This window comes from Bacillus rossius, chromosome 16 (assembly GCF_032445375.1).
Source record: "Bacillus rossius redtenbacheri isolate Brsri chromosome 16, Brsri_v3, whole genome shotgun sequence".
Lineage (NCBI taxonomy): Eukaryota > Metazoa > Arthropoda > Insecta > Phasmatodea > Bacillidae > Bacillus > Bacillus rossius.
The window spans coordinates 36,293,829-36,303,107 of record NC_086343.1 but is presented as its reverse complement, the minus strand read 5'-3'; positions in this window follow the sequence as shown (position 1 = coordinate 36,303,107).

Genomic DNA, 9,279 nt, shown 5'->3' with positions numbered 1-9,279 from the left:
GTCCAAGTGCCCCCAACCCCCGCATGGTAGACTCTCTTCTGCCCTGGTACCAACTCTCCATCAGTATTATCTTTGAAAGGATTGTGCAATGGGGGTGCATGACTTGATGTAAGCTATTGGACATACGCCATTGCTTAGCACATGTATGTCTGTAGAAGAAAACTACAAAAAACACAAAAGACAAAAACACAAATTAAGCAAAAAATTGCTGTTGTCAACAGGATATAAACACAGCATAATATTCCATAACAGGAATATGGTCAACAAACAAAGAAAATCAAAGAAAAATGGACTAACAGAACGAAAAAAAAAACCACAAATGATGACAGCACAAAAATATTGAAACCAAAAAAAATAATTCAGCACAACAGTTGAAACGAGACAAACACACAGCAAAACGAAAAGACGAAACAAACACAATAGTTTTCCAAAAACAGAAGAGAACGAAAAACCCCCCACAAATGATGACAGCACAAAAATATTGAACCCAAAATAATTTAGCACAACAGTTGAAACGAGACAAAAACACGACCAAACGAAAAGACAAAACAAACACAATAGTTTTCTAAAACAAAAACAAGCGACGTTTTGGGAACTGCTATCTGCTCCCGTCCTCAGGCAGAGATGCACATGGTACGAAAACACAGGTGCGACTCCATCAGTACCATCCTATGTCGCCTGTATTTCCTTAAGATATTAATGCAAGCACATTTCACCTAGAATGTTTGTCTATGCAGGTGTTACCTGGGCCCAACATAAAATAGATTTAATCTATAATTAATTTAGGGGAGGAAGTCATGGCATCAATCGCTGCCATTGCTGGCCAATCCTTTCCTATAGCACACGATGCATGTGGCGTGCATGACTTAGCGTATAGGTTTCGGCCTAAGACGCACTTATTTCTCTGCCTAACACTGACTCTCCTACATATACAATTAATTTCAGTAAGATTAAGAAATTTTTTTTATATATGTAAAGAAAACCATTTCGCTCATGAGCGAACTCTTTTCTTTCAGTTTGTCTTTGGCGCGATACAAACAAAGCCTACTAAATATTGTGACATTTAATTAAATGAAAAGTGAGAGTGGGTTATGATTATTGTGAACAATATATTTTCTTGAAGAGAATGTTATCTATATTGGTAAAAAATATTTTAAAAAAAATTGGTTGTCTGTAAAGTCGGCTTACGTACGATAGTTTAACGTGACGTCATTACAAAACATTGATGAAATTATTGACCCAGAAGAAAAGGAAATATCATATTCGGCCTGAGACTGAGCCGTAATAAGTTTTGCAGCCAAACCATTTAGGCATTAAAAATATTATATTCTTTGAGGAATTTTTTTTTTTTTTAAATTTTATATCTTTTGTATGATAAAATCTACCTCTGCATACTTTTATGAATAAAATTGAATCAATTTTATTGAATTATCACTATTTTGTATGGACACAAATAAAGAGTGAAATGAAATGTACAATTTAATTAATAAATTTACTTTTATTTGCATTCATTAATTGAAATTAATTTATTACTTTTAAAATGTTGCGTGCGCCGCATTTATTTTTACAAGTACAAAAAAAAAATTTGCAGCTGCCGGGAATCGAACCGACCACCTTTGGATTGGAAGTTAGCCATGCTGTCCGCACGGACATATTAATAAAAATTTTGTTCACGGTAGGGGAATAATATTATTTCGTTTTTATAACACTTTTATAACAAATACGCATCCCAAATACTCCAAACTTATGTATAATGTGTTACAATATTTTTTAAAACATTGTGCAAAAGATCCTGGGTGTAATTTGAATTATTATGTGTAACTGTAAAACACCATTGTTGGTTCAAAACGTATTTGAATATTCAACATTACTTTTAAATAACCGTACGGATTGTGCTGAAAATCGGTGGACGATCGTTAAATTACATAATATTAATAATTCAAACGACGAAAATATGATTGAAAAGTCAAATCGATGGTTGTTTCAATTGAGTGGAAGAGAGATGCCACGCATGGGTACAATGAGCATGAAGAGAGATGCAACGCATGCGTACAATGAGCAAACAGGACACATCCGTAGTGGGACATCCGTAGTGGGTCATCCGTAGTGGGACATTTTTTCGTGCGTGCAGCCGGCTTTCATCGATTTTTTAGACGTTGTCACGTGAAAAAAAAAAAACTTAAATAAGGGCTTTAAATGTTGTTTCTTTCGTTAAATAGAGAAACACAATTACGTCTTTGTTTCATTTTACCAATTAACCAAGAGTGAAACATTATATATATTATTGCGACAAAGATAATTATCGAGATACATTAAAAACCTCTTAAAATATTGTGTATACTGTCCGTCAGAGTATATTTGTTAAATTTAAATACTGTAACATCGCGTGAACGGCTGGTTAGGCTAGGTGATCTCTATTGAAATAAATAATAGTTTAAAAAACTAAAAAAACACGCTTTATATAGAAAACCAAACTAAAAAATAAAATTTTTTTAAATAAATTTGAATTAAGAATAGTCTAAAAAAATTTAATAAATATAAATTAATAATAGTGTATCTATGAAAAAAAAAATTTATTTTAAAAAAAAGCGTGGGGTGCTTTTTAAGATATTATCGAAATGATAATCCTTCTACTCATATATGTCAATGAAATATTTATAACTATAGACACCATGCACCCCACGCTTTTTTTTTTAAATAAAATAAATTTTTTTCTTGTATACACTAATATTAATATTATTAAAAAAATTTACACTATTTTTAATTAAAATTTATTTTCTATTTTTTAGTTTAGTTTTCAATATAAAGCGTGTTGTTTAGTTTTTTAAACAATTATTTATTTTCTACTTTTTAGTTTGGTTTATTTATAATTTAAAGAGATACTTCTTTATCAACGTATGCAAGAAATTTTATAACAATGTAAAAAAACTTGATAGTTATTACATCAATTTACTATTAAAGTAGGTTTTGAATAGATACTGGCTGTAGTTAAAATAAAATCGTTAAATATTGTTTTATCTCAGAAGTGTCTCTAGATGTGGCTCAATATTTTGTTTATTACATGACTTTGCTATTAAAGTGAATTTGAGTAGATATTGGCTGCTTCTAAAATATATATCCAATATAGCGTGTTGAAGATCTAAAGTACTCAATAATTTCAATATCCTGCTATGAAAATCAATATATTCGGGAAGTCATTGATGTTTATTCTAATTCAGCATATCTGATGGGTGACCATCCTTTGTTTGCAAATGTCTCACTAAAAAGTTTTTCCAATTTGTTCCATTCCGATTCCACTGTAAGTTTCATTTGCATGCAGTTGTACCAAACTGCTTTGGAGTATTCTAAGAAATGTTTTAAAATTTCTATTTTATTTTTGTCTTCTTTGATAAGGAAACGTTCACATTCTTTGTTGAAATCTTTAATCCACTGGTAAGCATTTGAGTTTCTGCCCGTGAATGTCTCAATCATGAAACCTTGTGCAATTTTCCCTAAATTTTGAGTTTCAGTTTTTTTTTTTTTCAAGAAATATTTCTAACAGTTTTTCCAATTTTTTATTTGATCCACTAGCTATAGATTCAGCACTTTTTTTTTTCCTCAATTTCTTCCAGGTAAAAATCCTTAAACTGTAAGTTTTGCTCTCTATCCAAATATGTTTTTGATATATCATCTGTCAAACTTATCCATATTTTCCGTGTTTTATGTCTTTTATTTAATGATTTACTTACCTTGGCATAGTTTGGAGTATTTGTAACTGCTTGGTGTAGATTTGCAGGTTGGTGTTCGTGTGGAATTTAAAAAATCTGCCCATCAGGTGTAGCTAATGGGGTTATGCATATGGTGTTTGATTTCCCATCTGCTGTTGGTTAAAATCAAACCTCAATTTTTCCATGTTTCGTGAAATATTTGCAGAAAATGTTGTTTTATAATAATGTTTCACTCTTGGTTGATTGGTAAAATGAAACAAAGACGTAATTGTGTTTTTCTATTTAACGAAAGAAACAACATTTAAAGCCCTTATTTCAAAAAATGTTTTCATATTTTTACAAATATAGATAATATTCTCTTCAAGAAAGTATATTGTTTACAGTAATCATAACCCATTCTCACTTTTCATTTAATTAAATGTCACAATATTTAGTAGGCTTTGTTTATATCGCGTCAAAGACAAACTAAAAGAAAAGAGTTCGCACATAGTAAAGAAAACCATTTTGCTCTTGTGCGAACTCTTTCTTGTGATATTATATAAATTGACAAAAATCTTATTTTGCAAATTGAATAATGGAATAATCTTATCAAATTAGAGTATTGTCATCGGTCCTCCATAAATCTACAATGTTTGAATGAAATCTGGCCGTTTAAAGTGGGTCAAAATCGCATCTTAAGGAGTCGGTTACAAACATACAAACAAACATACAGGTGAAGCTAATATAAAGCGTGTAATAAAAGCGCGTGTGCCAGTCTTTTTTTTTTTGTACCCGCCAGTGTTGTGTAAACATCTTAAAACGCTTACGAGTGTTGCAAATTCAAGTGTTCTCATGTTGCAAATAGACTTACAACTAGAGACAGGAAAAATTCGCGAATTCATTTCGCGATAGGCTAAAATACAAATAGTTATACCTCAGTGCTGCCTCTGCTATTGGCTCACAACTCACTTGGATTACTCTGGGCCAATGAGAAACACCCAACCAAAGCTTTATCGAATCACAGGCTGCTACGCTGGAACGTCTCACAAGAGAGCAACCAATGAGTGGGTGGCATTTGACTGAGTGTACGAAGAAATATGGGGTTCATCCTACAGGTCATTGAACCCGCGAATTTTTCCAGTCCCTACTTATAACTTAATAGACTTATACAATACGAAAATATGTCACGAAATTTAACGTACAAGTCTTTAAAATAATGCCGAGCGGTAACAATATACGAAAAGTATTCATTTAAAGGAAAAACTGTAAAAATGTTTTCCCTCTTTTAAAACCTAACTATAATTATGTTTAACAAGATTTTATTATTGATGTACCATGGCTAGCTGAACAACAGGAGTAAAGAACTTGTTGCGTGTCAATACCTCAGTGCTGAACTGGTGACATTTCCCCATAGACCGGATTTATCATTGCCTCCGTTTTTTTCAAATTATACTTCTTTCAGCGCTTTGAGGGTAAAATTTAAGTATTATCAGAAATGCAATGACATGAGCGCGCATTAAACAACGGGAATTTTACAGGTTGCAAGTTCCAATGCGCATGCATGCATTTATGCATGCAATAGCCACGAACCTTAGTCGTCAAGATGGCGCCTGTGCATGTTTCACCGAACATCGTGGGAAGTAAGTGCTGGGAAGCCTTATTTTCACAGACGAGAGAGCCAATTGCCCGATCATGCATCTTCGGTTTTTTTTTGTTCATTGTAAAAGGTTAGGTAAGCTACATTATAAGTACTTTAAAACGGGTACCCACCAGTAGGCCTAAAATAATTTGGCCTAAAATTAGGCTTAATATTTTTAGGTCATGTGACTTTATGCCAAACAATTTAAGGTCAAATGACTTTAGGTCAAATATCTTTATGCCAAACGACTTTAGGCGAAATAATTTTAGGTCAAATGACTTTAGGCCAAACAAATTTATGTCAAATGGCTTTAGGCCAAATATGTTTAGGCCAAACATCTTTAGGCCAAATAATTTTAGGTCTAATGACTTTAGGTCAAAAAAGTTTAGGCCAAGTGAATGTACTCAAACAGTTTTAGGCCAAATATTTTAGGCCAAACGACGCGCTCCCCTTTAAAACATTGTAGACGGTTGATTTGGTTAGGATAGCTACATTAAAGATACTGTGAAATAATGTAAACGGTTTCCTAGCTCTGGATAGCTACATATTAAAAAGTTATTTGCTAAGCAACTATAAAATTATTTTACAGTATTTTTAATGTAGCTATACTTACCTAATATAACCAACCATCCACAATGTTTTAAAGTATTTATAATGTAGCTAACCTATCCTAATCGATCGCAAAATTTAATGCCACACCGGCATAGGCGTGCCTACAAGGGGGGGGGGGGGGGCCACGTGGGCCATGGTCCCCCCTAATGTAATCACTCAGATCGGCATTTTCTCTAATGCGTTCGTTAATATTCGTATATTCCTGGCACTGTGACACTCAAACTGTGCAAGTATTGCCAGATAAATAAAAATGCTTGCCAGTTTTTTTAACTTACAATTGCCTGGATATCATTATATTTCTGTTCATTGGAAAGCAACTAAAAATTATGATAGATAGTTCAAGCTGTTGAGAGAAAGTTACCTTGACTTTTTTGCGTGTTCGTTACCATAACTTTGGGTTAACTTGAACGTAATTAAATACAGTAGAATGTTTCTAAAAATTTATTTTTGTAATCAAAACAGTTCTAAATATGTTGAGTCTATTAAATTTAGTAATTGATTGAAAAAAAATAGGATGCTTTGCAGGTTTTTAATATTTGTGTTTGTGATTGTAATCAGAACTTTGAGATAACGTTTGCGTTAACGTAATTTCGTAGAATTTATTACCATATAAATGAAAATCTTTTGCAGGTTTGTTAAAATGTGTGTTTTTAATAAGACCTTTATGTTTTTAAATTTTGATGGATTGATCATTGTCAATCAAGAACAGTTGAAAATTCAAGCTATTGTGGTTTAAAAAACATGTACCTTTTGAGTGTCGTCTGTGTCATCTAGAATTTTGATTTAATTTTTTTTACGATAATGTATGTATTTCAAAGCAAAAAAATATATATTTTTTTAAGAGGTTTGTTAAAGTTCTGTTGTCTGAATTGCTGTGTTTGCATTCACTAAAAAGAAGTTCATTTTAAGGTAGATCTGGACCAAGCTATTGGAAAATTCGAAGGGGGAAAATGTGTAAGTACCCTTTAAATATTGTCTATGGGGAAAAAAACATTTTGAATATTGTTATAATTATAAGGATATAAATTTTAACTAGTAAACACATCTCGCTGATACTGCACAAAAATATAAACAAGTCAATGAGTGAATGTATTTCGGCTATTTAAAATTCAAAATTCAGCTTCTGATTTAAATTTTAGCAGCCCCCCCCCCCCTAATGGAAATATCTGGGCACGCCTATGCACACCGGTTTATACAATGAGATAGAACGGGAAAAAAAGCGAGCATGAACTTCGGAGAACTTCGGGTGTGGCTCTCTCGTCTGTGAAATGAAGGCTTCCCGTAAGTGCTAAGCGTATTGGTACCAAAGTAAACTTTATGGTAACGAAGTTATCTTGGATTACAATTTTTATAGTAAACAGTCATAGAAATGTAATAGAAACTTTATAAATATCTACAAATTATTAGACAGTAAAATTTTTTTTGTAACGAACATGGCGTCAAATCTATTAACATTTTGTTGGTTCTCAGACGCGTTACTAATGTTGCGCTATATTTTAGGTTATTTTATAAAATAAATGTTTAGTACACTAGATTCAATAAAATAGAATCAATATGAACAAATTTAAAACACATAGTATTGCATTAAGTTAATAATGTAGGTAAGTTTCTTTGTTTTTGCTTAAATGACTGAAATTAGTCTATGAAAAATGTTTATAAACCAACCTTAATCTTATTGAACTAATTCAACATTATTGGATAATAATATTACAGAATAATTTTTTTCAATTACGAAATTAAAACAATGTCCCTTGAAGTAAACAAACGCGCGTAATATCACTGTGCCATAATAAATATGGAGAGTATTAAAGAGAATGTGATTTTTTTATCATAATAAAGCTAAATCTTGGGATTACTCTTAACTATGTTTATTTCAGTTTAAAACATATATTCCAGGATAGTTTCAATATTATAAATTTTTATTTGGAACACCAAATGTACATTTGTTTATGTACCCTAATGTTTATGGAAGTGACTGTGTATACACGGATATACGTTGCTACACGTGGGTTCACCATCTTTATGTCACATTTACATCCGTCGACTTTATTTCCATTTTCACTTAAATAAACTCACTTCAAATGCCTTATAACGAGGACTAAGATGTTTACACAACAATCATATAAAATTATAATTTTATTTCGTACGTTTACCCTTTAAACTGAAAATTCATAAACAAACATTAAAATTAATTAACATACATTTTATTGCAGCTAGTCCAAACTAACCAACCATCCAATCCGTTTAAAAGTATTGTAAAGAAGCTTACCTGAACAAACCGAAAATTCAATATCACAGATTTGTGTTACATAAAACTTACCTAACTACTCGTTAAAATAGTCAACTGCTGGAAAACTATTTGAAGGATCTCTTAGGGCAGGATTCATAGTCGAAGGCCTTTTTTGGCGAATAAGTATTACTTTATTAAGTAGTGCTTATTCATAAAGTAGTACATATTCCAGCAACTTGACGAAGTAATACTTGAACAAGCACTACTTATATTGGCCATGCTGTACTTGATGATGTATCTCAAAAAGTAAAGGACGAATTTTGTGTCAATTTAACGCAAGTAAATATACTGCTGTAAATACATAGTTTACCTGTTTGAAAATAAAAATTCCCACGTTTCAAACCATATATGCGATTAAAATAATGAAATTAATTGGTAAGATGATATTTATACTTTATTTGATAGTGAACTTGAATAACATAAATATGAACATGTATTAAAAACGAATTTACAACTACATAAATATTTTTTTAATGTCTGTGTTGTTAAATTATGTTGGCTATCTTGTGTCTGTGATCTATAAATGGGTGAAATTAAACACGTGGTAGCGAAAAAACTTTCGTGATTCGTGATGGCTAGTGAAAAAGAAAAGAGAGGAAAACATTATACTGATTCAGAAAGAATTTTGTTTAATATAAGCATATATAAGCAGTTGGTCTTAAAATGCAAAGCAGTAGTTTATTTCCTCAGTGCAGGTTCAATTAACGGCATGATAATTTGGATGACTGTGTTCTTGCTGAATCTGAAACGTCGCTTGACCTCAGAATCACTATACCATTCGAAAGGGTTTAATGCATCTCGTATGTAGCGCTTTGGTGTCCGTACATTGACATGGTCCTCGTAGACTTCACCCGCAAGTTGTTCAAAATCGACCCACTCACCAAAATCTATCACGCTAGCTGCTGAAGAGGTTATGTACGTAGCCTGTATTGTTTACGAAACTAAGCGGCAACGATATGTTTCGTTTCTTTTCCCCAAATTGAATTTGTTTACTCTCTCAATTTTAATTTAATATATGGAAAAATTAACGGGAATTAATACCTTACATAACC